The sequence below is a fragment of the Meles meles genome, chromosome 12 (assembly GCF_922984935.1).
Source record: "Meles meles chromosome 12, mMelMel3.1 paternal haplotype, whole genome shotgun sequence".
Taxonomy (NCBI): Eukaryota; Metazoa; Chordata; class Mammalia; order Carnivora; family Mustelidae; genus Meles; species Meles meles.
In genome coordinates this window covers 62,947,082-62,958,694 of record NC_060077.1, presented here as the reverse complement: position 1 = coordinate 62,958,694, position 11,613 = coordinate 62,947,082, and the positions used below count along the sequence as shown (strand labels likewise).

Sequence of the window (11,613 nt, the reverse complement as noted above, 5' to 3'; positions counted from 1 at the left end):
ATGGCCATACACAATAAATGTTAGAGATTTTATTAGTATAATTATTAAGGCCAGCTTCATGGGCTTGGGCCAGTATACTTGCACAGAGCTCTGTCTTAAAGGGATTTTGTATTTGGTTTAATTCTCTTATCACCATCTTGAATTCTTTATAATTTTATCTCTGAACTTGTATTTTATAAGTGAAGTTTAGTGGGGCAATGAGGCAGGCATGTGAGCAGAGTAGACACTTGAAATATGCATTATTACCAACATTACTTGCCAACAATTTGCATTTAAAACTTACAAGTTACCAGCAGCACAGAATTCTGATGGACTCACAGTGAATTTGAGTTCAGTAAGTCTCAAAAGTACATGGTAAATGTGTTACATCTATAACTAAGTAAGGCCACATTTTCCCCAAGAGACCAAGGTTTCCATTTGAACCAGAACTTGCTTTGAATGAGGAATGAAGACAGTTGCACTCTAAGAATCATGAACATTCCAGGATCTCTATTATATCCTCTCCTACTCAAGTTACTTCCCTATAGATTAGCTAGCCACTTACACTGAAAATATGCTTTTGGAGGAAAGAAATAGATAGGGCAACCCATAGTTCTTTCCTTTTCAATTATTTCTTATTTATCGTTAAGTTGAAGGTGGAGAGTATTAATATAGAATGTATGCATATCAAAAAGTGAAATGCTTCACTGCCATGATTCCTCCTGCAGACTCTGCTCAAGTATGACACACCCGGTGTTGGTGAGCTGGACACGGAAACATGGAGCCCCAAAGCAGGGCCACTGAAAATTAGCCCCCAGCAGCCTGGACACTTGGGTCCAGTCTCACAGCCACCAAAGATCAAGATTTCTTCAACTTCCTGTGTTCTGGATTCTACAAAGAAGGCAGAAGAAATCTTGAACGCCATCCTCTCCCCTAGGGAATGGGTGGAAGACACACAGCCACAGATCCTGCAGGTGTCCAGCACCGCCAACACTGGAATGGATCATGGTGCATCCCTGTAGCAGCTGAATCTGAATCTGCAATAGCAGCAGGCCAGGGAGACCGGCATCTTCCCTGTGTGCAGAGAGCTGTACTCACAGTATTTTGATGAGCAGATCTAGGAGGTCACCATCAACTGTGTGGAGAGGGAACTGCTTTTGCTGCAAGTCCAGGACTTGATCCATATGACCGTCACCGTCTATCAGACCTCACATGAGAGCAGTGTGGCATTTGGCTCAAGGAAGGCACTGCTGCCCAAACAGGGAAGTCAGACATGGGGAGGACAATTGCAGAATTAGAAACAGGAAAGAGAGGTTTGGAGAGTCAAGTGAAGGAGCAGAAGGTCATGTGTGAGGCCACCAAGAAGAGGGAGAATGAGAAGAAGACAGATGGAGGAGAAGTAGCGCAACGAGGAGCCTCAGTTCCTCAAACAGACAAATCAGCAACTGAATGTCCAACTGGAAGGCACTATTGCACCCAAGAGGTGATAATTTCATATGGGTCTGAGAGCACTGCAAGCATACCCCATCATAAACCCCTTCTAAAAAATAAAAAAATAAAAGGCTAGTTTCCTGGAGAAAACAAAAGTGAAACGCATACAGTTAAGTTAATTTTGTGTAGGGTCGCCTGTTCTGGTAAAAGCAAAATATACATGGATATATGAGCTCAGATTATGACTTGTGCAATTTTGGTGATACTGTACATACGTGCCTTTATGTGTGCATTTAAAACTGGCATTGTGCAATATAAAAATGAACAGTAAAAGTCATGCAAATAATTTAAATTTGACTTTTCACTAATTAAAATCACATTAAATAGCAAAGAAAACACACCATGACAGGTTAAACACGAGACCACGAAATAAAGGGAAAAGTTTTATGTTTCAGTATCTTTAATGGGTGCTTTTTTCTCTGCTTTTTGAACGGGGGTCCCTCTAGTTTCACTTTGTACTGAGCACCAGAGATTATATAGCTGGCTCTGCCATTGTTATTCTAATCACTATCAGCATGTCTGGGGAGGCCGGAGGGTAGGGGGCTTCAAGTTGAAAATCCCTGATGAAAACTAGAAGTACATTTGCAAAATTATACAGATCAGGAAACTTATCTGTAGTTGCACAAAATTCTCCACCTATAATTTATTGGCAAAACTAACAATATATATATATTTTTTTACTTTGCACAAATACCTTATTCTGAGGAATGTCTGATTATTTTATGTGGTGTTCAGATTTTCCTTTGGGAAGAAAATATCTGGACAGTGCTTGTTCCATCTCGTGTCATTGAGAACTGGTCCCTCTCTTTTCCGAATGCGTGTACTATTTCAGTTGGCCACACCAGTGACACAGACCATGCTCTCACTTGCATTGGGATTCCACATTGTACCTCAACTCCCCAACTATACTGAGCCTTAGAGGTCTTCCTTATAGCACCCTCCACACTGGATAGATTTTCACACAATCTAGTCTCTTCCTGATGTGTGAATGAGCAAATAGGCTGTTATGCAGAAGACTGTGAGCCCATTTTAATAATTTCCAAAGGAAGAGGGGTCAGATTCTGAGGCATTATGTTAAATTCTAGTTTTGACTGCATTTACGGTTTCACCAGAAAGAAAGCTGCCATGTGTCAGTTACTATACAATGTTGTCTTCATCTTTCTGGACTGAGGCTGTTTGATTCCACTATTTCAATTTATCATTGTGAGATAAATAATAGTGCTTATAATTGAAAGTGAGTAGGAAGACATGGGACACAATTTCGAAAGATAGGAACTGCCTAAATTGGTCCTCAACTGATGCAGCATCTGCCCTGTGTAGACATCTTGAAATCCATATTCCATTCATATAGTCCCAGCCGGAGCAGCTAAGACTTTCACCCCATATATTGCACAATTGACTCTCTGCCTTGTGTGTGGTGGGGGGTGGAAGGGGGAGTTTGCTCTCCTCTGGTGCTTCATGTATCATCTGGTGCCAGAGGCTATGAGAATACAACATTGATGGACCAATGGACTGATCCAATATGGCAAATCCTATATTCCTGCTTGGGTACAAATGAATAACCTCATATAGTTCTGCACACATTCAACAAAATGATGAAAGGGAGAAAAAAACAAATGGAATTTCCTGATCATTGCATTCCACTTTATTTCTCTGTTCTAACTTTGTAAGTGAATTCAATGTCTGTAGAAGGCAATTGATGGCTCTAAAAGAAAAGGAAAGAAAAATGTTAAAGCCCCAAACCACTATTTGAGCACTGTTAAGCTTGGTTTTCTTCTCCTGCTGGAATCCTCAGCTGGGCTCCTCATCTTGCAGCCTTTAAAGGTCATCTCAGAATTTCAGAGCTCAGGGATTGCAGATTCTCCAGGACAGGGCAGCAGCCTTAGGTCTGCTGCCTCTTATTAGTAGGAGGAGCAAGGAAATGAGGACAAAAGAGGGAAGAATTGACTAGACATATAGGAAAGAAGAAAGTGATGCTTCAGTTTGTCTCCAAACCTCTCAAATATGTTTTCTAAGGGATCATGCTCCATGCCAATCATTCCACCCTCTCCGCAGCCCACCGTATGTACACTTTCAACTTCTAACTTCCTAGAATGCCCTACGATTTAGTTTTTCTGCCTTTCTCATTCCCGTGCTATGCATTCTGTGTCCTACCTCCAATACAAAGTCTTCCTTAATCAACCCAGACTACAACATTCCTCTGTCACTGTGAGTTGAAGGATTTATTATATATTTCTTGCTTGTCGTCATGTTGCTCTGTACCTTAATTTTTATTTAGCACAAATACATGTTTCTTCCTGTTCAGTAGTTTCATTAAGGGAAGGTATGGTGCTTTTTCTCACCTAGAGTTGCGGGTAGTGCCTTTTACATCATAAGTTCCTAATTAATATTTATTAGCAAAAATTACTGTGTTATCCTAAAAATCAGTCTATGTAGGCCATTTGTTTTTATGTGTGTACGTATTTATATATATGCACACAAATACTTAGGCATATGTATACATATATGGGCATATGTGTGTATGTGTATAGTGATTTCTCTATGGAAGTAACTTTCTCCATAGTCAGTTGATTTTCTTTATTTTGAAGCTTCTACCCTGGCTGAAAATAGCTGAGCAGAGCCTGTATTTCCAAGGGCCAAGGGCCATGAAGCACTACCCTATTCCAGAGCTGCCCACTTTTCCCCACCCCCACACCCCAACCCCCTGTTGAGCATCAAGGACCAGGAAGTCTGATTCCAACTTGATTATATCTAAGTGGAGGAAGCAGGAAGGAGGATAACCCATACATCATACCCCAATCAGCCAATTTAAAAGATCAGGGCATATTAACCAGACAAGAATGAGCAGGACAAATGTGCAAAAGGCCCAGTGGGCATAAACAATATATGCAATGCAAGGAGCCAATACTGCAGAAAGAGTGCAAAAATAATTGAATGTGAATACTATACATAAATCCAGATGAGATTCGAGCTGTGACCTTGAGGTGAAAAGGCTCCTTAAAAGGCAACCAAAGCTTTCTATTCTAAAGGGATTAAATCTCTGAAAATCATTCTCTTTCTCTGCATTCATGTTTCACACTTTGCCGTGCTCACATAAAAAGGGCAGATATACCAGCAGTTCGGTGTTTACTTTCTTGTGTTTCTTTTCTTCCCAGATAGCTGGTATCGGCTTTACCACAGATCAGAGTGGGTGAGCCTTTTTCACCTTCTGATTATGGCTTGTAATTGTCAATACCAGGTTAGCAAGCTTTCTAATGGAAATTACCAGTGCACGGAAGAATGATAAAGCAATCTGCTCAGGTGGGAGACGTATAGGCTCTGGAGCTCAAGTCATCTTTTCTAGGGCTTACAATAATTATGAGAGCAAATTTAATAAACTTTTGCATGAAACTTGTAACAGAATATGCCTAGATTCTATTGTTGCCATTGCACTGCAAATTTGAGAATACCGGCAAAGAGCTCACGTGTTCAAACACAGGCTAGGCAAGGCTTTATCTCGACTGTTTTTCCATGGCCTCTGTGTAACATTCGAATCCAACTCCTATGACAGGGTTGCCTAGAGCATTTACAAGTTTGATTTTTCCTTTCTCACCAGACAGGTGGCAATGATCACAGAGCTCAAACTTATTTAGAATGGCAGCTACCACAACAGACAGTGGTTCAGAGCTTGAAAGGATTAAAGCTGGATTAGGAGGAGGAAGGATGTATTCCCAACGGGCAATATTTATAACAAGGAGAAGGCTTTTTTCCACCTCCTCTACAAGAATAACAAGGAGGAAAAATGAATCCCAGCAATGATTCTCAAAATGGCAGGATGTGGGCAGGACTTAAGAAATACACCTTTCTAATTCCCAGGCAATTTATTGTGTGTATGCCTAAGTATCCAATTAGCAGGCACAGATGCCATTTTGCATTAAAAAATATAGGGTTTTACAACTGCAAACCAGCTGTGCCCATAAATTTCACCAATCACTTTGCAGAGGTCTACAGAGAATTTAGACTTGAACCTCATGGAATTTATTTACCTCTGTGTTAAATAATCAAAGATTGATTGGCATTTTTCTGTCTAGTAAAATATTTTCCTCAAAGAAGAGTCAGAAATCACAATGCAGGTGCAATAATAAGCTTCATAAAAATCAACAGAAATAGATTATTTCTGACCCATGAAAAGCTTACATTCTAAACCAGCTATGGCCAATAGAATTTTTTGCAATGATAGAAATGTTCTAAATTTCCACCATCCACGATAGTAGCCCTTCAGCCCATTTAGTGACTGAGCCCTTGAAATGTGGCTAAAACAACTGTGAGACTGCATTCTTTTTTTTTTTTATTTTTACAATTTGTATTATAATTTTTTTCCTTTTTTTTTTAATTTGTTTATTTACAGCATAACAGTGTTCATTGTTTTGGCATCACACCCAGACTGCATTCTTAATTCTACTCAGGTTTAACTAGCTCAAATTTAAATGACCACATGAGTGATTACCATATTGAACAGCACAATTCAGCATCATTCATGTTGTTAATGTATCAACAAGTTAACAAATGACAGTCTGAAATCAGATAGACGCCTGATCCTTAATAGCCATGCATTAGCCATACAAGTTAAAATGGTTAACGTGTTACGTATGTATTTCATCTGGTAAATGGCAATAATCATCGTTCTTCCAGTATTGTCAGGTGGTTAAATGCATGATGTATAAATTATTTGACCTCTTGCTTGAAACTAAGTAGGCCTTTAATCAATGATCTTGAATCTTTCTTATTTTGTCTTTCCCTCTTTTCTTTTCTCCTTTCTTTCCTTCTTTTATTAGATAAGAAAGAAGAACCCCCCCAAAACAGCAAATGGACAAGATCCTCAATAAGGAATATTGTTGTATCTGTCACTTCCACAAGTTTATTGTTCTAAATGGGAATTCTACATGAAAGTTGCCTGTAAAGCATAACTAGTTTCTATCCCAGAGCCCCTCAGCAGAGCCTCTGCATTTAAATGCACGTACTTCTCAGTGCCCCATATACCCCACTTAGTTCTCCATTTAGCTGTTGAGTTTAGTCATTCTCAGTCAATTTTTTAATCATCTTTCCAAATTCCAGATTAGAGAAATCTAAATGGATCGAGATGTTCCTCTCTGTTATTATCAAGACCTCGGGAGGGGGGGGGGGGGTGCGCCTGGGTGGCTCAGTGGGTTAAAGCCTCTGCTTTTGGCTCGGGTCATGATCCCAGGGCTCTGGGATGGAGCCCCGCATCGGGCTTTCCGCTCAGCGGGGAACCTGCTTCCTCTTCTCTCTCTCTGCCTGCCTCTCTGCCTGCTTGTGATCTCTGTCTGTCAAATAAATAAATAAAATCTTTAAAAAAAAAAAATCTCAGGATTCAGCACAAACTCATGAAGGGCATCTGTCCAGAACATGGCTGAGTTCAACTTGCTCTTTTTCTGCTTTAACTTGCTACTCATTACCCATGACTTAAAGGGAACAGTGGGCAACCCAACAGGAGAACATTGACTGAGATCGAACATGGAAAAGTCAAGAAATAAAGAGGATACTAAAAAGCAAAATAAAATATTTGTACTGATAGTTCCTGTTATTTTATAATAATTTTTACCTATTCATAGACTTTTGGCATTTTTTATTCTCCCAATTTCTTTTATCAGCTTTTAGAAGGAGATCCTGCAAATACTGTTTTCCCTGTTTGATAGGTACATAAAGTAATAACCAGAAAAATTAAGAGGAATGCTCAGGGTTTCTCATGAGGGTGGCAGAGAGAACACTAGAACTCAGTTACACTGTTTTCTTTCTTCCTTTTTTTTTTTTCTAGTACATTTGCACCCGGGGGTCTTATATTTAATTTTGCAAGTAATGCAAAGAAACAGAATTTCATTAGGTTTTAGATAGGTAAGGACCCTCTACTAGGCTCAAATCAAAGAGTATTTGTATACCAGGATGCAGACCCATGTTTTAAAGCCTATGTATCTTTTTATTTTTCTTTTGAAAGGGTCATTAAAGTGTACCGCTGATAGCCTGTGTGCTGAGTGTCGGGATGTGTCTAAGAAAGGCATTATGGTGGAGAATACTGCATGCACATAGTATGATGGCAGCTAGGAGTCAGCTACACCTGCTGCTGTGCACTTCACAACATGTTTTATGTGGCTGGAACATTTATGTTAAGGTCAATTCCATGGTCAAAATGGAGACTCACAGCTGAGGGATGCTTAGCCAAGTCCGTTAGTGTTTGGCAGGGGAAATGGTACTGATAAACCTACATGTGGTTGGTCTACCAATGGTGGGTGGTCCTAGCCATGTTGTTGGAACACTATTCAATTCAATTCAACAAATATTTATTGAATAACTAGAATGCTGATGGGGTGTCAAGGCAGCACAAACCATGGCTCGGGTCTTGTAAGGGTTTCCAATAACAATAGATCTCAATATCTAGCAGTGATTGCATGGTTACCATATGTTAGCTATTGTTCTAAACGTTCGACGTGTATTAATCACTGTAATGTTTTTAACAAGTCTATGAGATGGGTGCTCTGATTTCCCTGTTTCATCAATGAGAAAACTTGGTCGGAGAGGTACAATGTTTTTGCTAGTTTTCATAATGTCCCCTTTTTTGAGCATATGACAGAGTTGCATTCACTACTGCCTTGGAGTTGGCCACATGGAATGTGTCTAGCTTTAGCCACAGAAATGTGAGCAGCAGTGATGTGTGTTACTACTTGGGGAAGTATTTAAAAGCTGCTACAAGATTCCCCTGTTACCGTGGTACTCACTGACCTCCCAGATAATGGAGATTCCATCAGCCTAGGTCTGTGAGCAAGGATGAATGTGAACAGGGACTTCACTGACTTAAAATAGACATGAAGTAGGGTGTCATTTAAGCCTCTGAGATTCTGAAGTTGTTTATTATGGCAGCATAATCTAGTACAGACTGGCTAATGAAACATAAGAGTAAGAACAAGAGACATATAAAGTTAATTGACAAAAAAGATAGCACATGATTAAGTCCCAAGGGAAAATAGCAATAATAAAAGCAGCTACCATTTATTAAATTCTTAGCAAGGTGCTAAGCTCATTACATGCATTCTCTCTAGTTCATAAAACAAACCTACAACACCCGTAACCCACATTTTACAAACAAGAAACAGAAGCTCAGGTTAACTGAACTACTTAAGATGACACAAAAGATACAGAACTATGAATAAAATCAGGTCTTATTGTCTTCAAAGCTCACACTGCCTATAGATGGGCCAGAAAGGACCTCAGACAGCCTTATCCTTCAACTCCTCCACTACAGAGTTGAAATGATTACAAGCATCTTTCCTTTCCTCCTCTATCCTCTTTTGCTTCCCTGCACCTTTTGTTCCTTCATCTCTTCCTCTTCTCTTGTCCTTTAACCCTTTCCTCTCTCACCTCATTTCACCTCTCCCACTTCCTGCCTTCCCATTTTCCCCTGATATCTATTGTGAATTTTCTTCATACCCACAGGAGGGACATGGGAATTTCCTCCAGTTTGCCTCCTCATTGCTACAACTTCTTGTGGGTAGAGGCCAGAGATGCTAGTAAGTATCTTAAAATGCACAGGCCCACCTCCCTGCAACAACGAAGTATCTGGCCCCAAATGTCAACAGTGCTGAAGTGGAAGAACCCTGTTCTACATGATGAGAAAATGCATCACAAGCTCTTTTTCAAGTTTGTATCTGGGACACCCTATTATACTTCAAATCTTTTGGTTAATCAAAACTTGATTTCACCCCTCCTTCCACAGGAAGAGTCACACTTTCTTTCTTCCCAAGCCCTCAAGATCTCAGGCGCTCCCTGCTTAAGTCTGTCTACTTTCTTTGGCTCTGGATAAAGGAGGGTGTATGGGATTTCAAATTTCAGTTCAATCCTTCTAATAAGATCATGATTCATTAGAATCCGAGGATTTCATTTATTTATTTTTAATTAATTATAGAATCCCAGGATTTTTAAATCTCATATTCCTGCATTTCCAAAAATTAGATCCATGGAAAACTATGTCAGTAAGATACTCATATGCAGACGGAATGAGAAATTTCAAAATATGTTACATTTGGAAAATGCTATGATGGAATTCAAAAGATTTCTTTACTATAGGGCTTTTCTGAGCTTTTAACATGCATTATGTCTTAAGAATCTGCAAATTGGAGATGATGTATGAGTGTTTTTTCAATATATTTTATAAGAGAATTTTTTTTTTCAAAGATCATCTTTTGGACTCTTGCTCCATAGCACATAATTTGCAAATTGTGACTCCTCCAACTTGCTCATTTGACTGAGGTCCAGAAAGTGAAATGACTCATTCCAGTTTAAAGGGCTAAATCTTGACAGTGCTGGAATCTGAAGCTAAGACTGCTGACCCCAATTCACTGTTCTTTTCAATACACGTCGGATAATAAAATCAACATATCAAGTCCAGTGCATCCCCACATTGCAATATTTCTATTCATCCAATTATTTCTTTAAAATCAAAATATATACACATTGACACAAGAATAACTATGTTATGCTCGTCATGTATTTTTCTTATGTCATATTTAGGTTCACAACTTGTTTTACACATGTTTGTTAACACGTTTATGCATGCCTAAAACATCTACAGTGTTGGTGAGACTTCTCTACACATTCTCAACTGAGGAAAAATTATACTTATCCTGATGGATTTACCTAGTTCTATGAACCCATAATATTTTATATTAATACAAGAATTCTTTGAGAATCTTTTATAGTGGAGTGTACCTTATTTCACTAAACATTTCACTCTCACACTTTTTCCTTTATGATGTTCCAGATCATTAAACAGAGGTTATTATCTTATCTTTGGGTCCATTGAAAGCAGAACTTAAGACAAAGAATAAAGGTGAAGAATAGAGGAAGGGAGGCCAGGAGAGATCGGAGTGATGTAATGGGATGTGTTCTTATGTGGCTACTACTGGATAATTAGCTGCCAACTAAACTCTATTTTTTTTTTAATTCATTCCTAGTTTCCTACCCTAACCAACATGCATTGCTTTAATTTGTTAGATTTCTAATCTTCAGAAGTTCTCAAGATGTTTCACTGTATTTCCAAATTCAAATACCAAGTTTTCATATTTTCCCTGACTTGTCCATAACTGGGCTTTGTTTAACCTTTTCTGAAATTTCTGAGCAATATATATCTTAAGCCATTAATCATGTTCCATGCTTTATAAAAGGATTCCCTTTAGACATATCTGATGTTTCTATTAGATCACAGAAACCCTATCTGGGCAAATATGTTGCCTTTTGAAAATCTTTGTATCTCCCACAGCACCCAACACAGGACCTTGTACATTGCCTGTTCTCAGAGTAAATTTGCTAAATAATTGCTTGTTTAACTCTGTTTACATTTTCTTTCAATACACAAATGTACAGGCGCTCTCTTTTTTCCAATCCTGACCTTTTTTTTTTTTTCCTATTTTTCTCAGGAAGTTCTTAACCCCTGTTGACATAAGGCAATTGAAGAAAATGCAAGTTAGAAAATTGTTTTCCTTCCATAAAACTTTAACAGTTTTGCTGAAAGGAATAATGTGAAGTAGTTACAAGTACAGCAGACCAACATTTCTAGTCTTTGCTCTGATCCTAATTAGCTAAGCAACCTTGAGAAAGTCATCTTACCTTTCTAAGCCTTCATTTTCTTATCTTTAAAATGAGCTATAGTGTTTTCTATATGAGCTACCACACAGGACTGTTTCAAAGAACAAACACTAACACATAAATACATTTTGGAGGTGCAGAACACTATATAATTGCAAACACTATCATGAATAGAAAATAATAGTGTCTTTGAGTAGGGCAGTACTTTGAAAACATTTAGTCCTGTCCTCTTATGTTAGTGATGAGTAAACTGAATACTAGAAGGTTATAGAACTTGTTCAAAGTCACAGAACTGGTTGATGCCAGAGCCAAAAAATGAACCTGAAGATTGAGTCATCCATTTCTATTTCTGTTAAAATTCTACTCCCAGATCTACAGCTCACCTGATCTCTCTAGACTGTCAAATTGTTTCTATCCTCTGTTCCCAATGCATTCACTTTCTGCGGTTCATAATTATTTTCTTCTGATCCTTGAAGAGGTCAGAATCACTGTGTTTGGCATTTATATAGG

The 11,613-nt window shown here is 38.7% G+C and overlaps 1 pseudogene; it reads left to right on the top strand.

The window, feature by feature from the left end:
• The first annotated feature begins 691 nt into the window (after positions 1-691).
• Positions 692-1,466, top strand: LOC123953788 (annotated as a pseudogene).
• Positions 1,467-11,613: the final 10,147 nt, after the last annotated feature.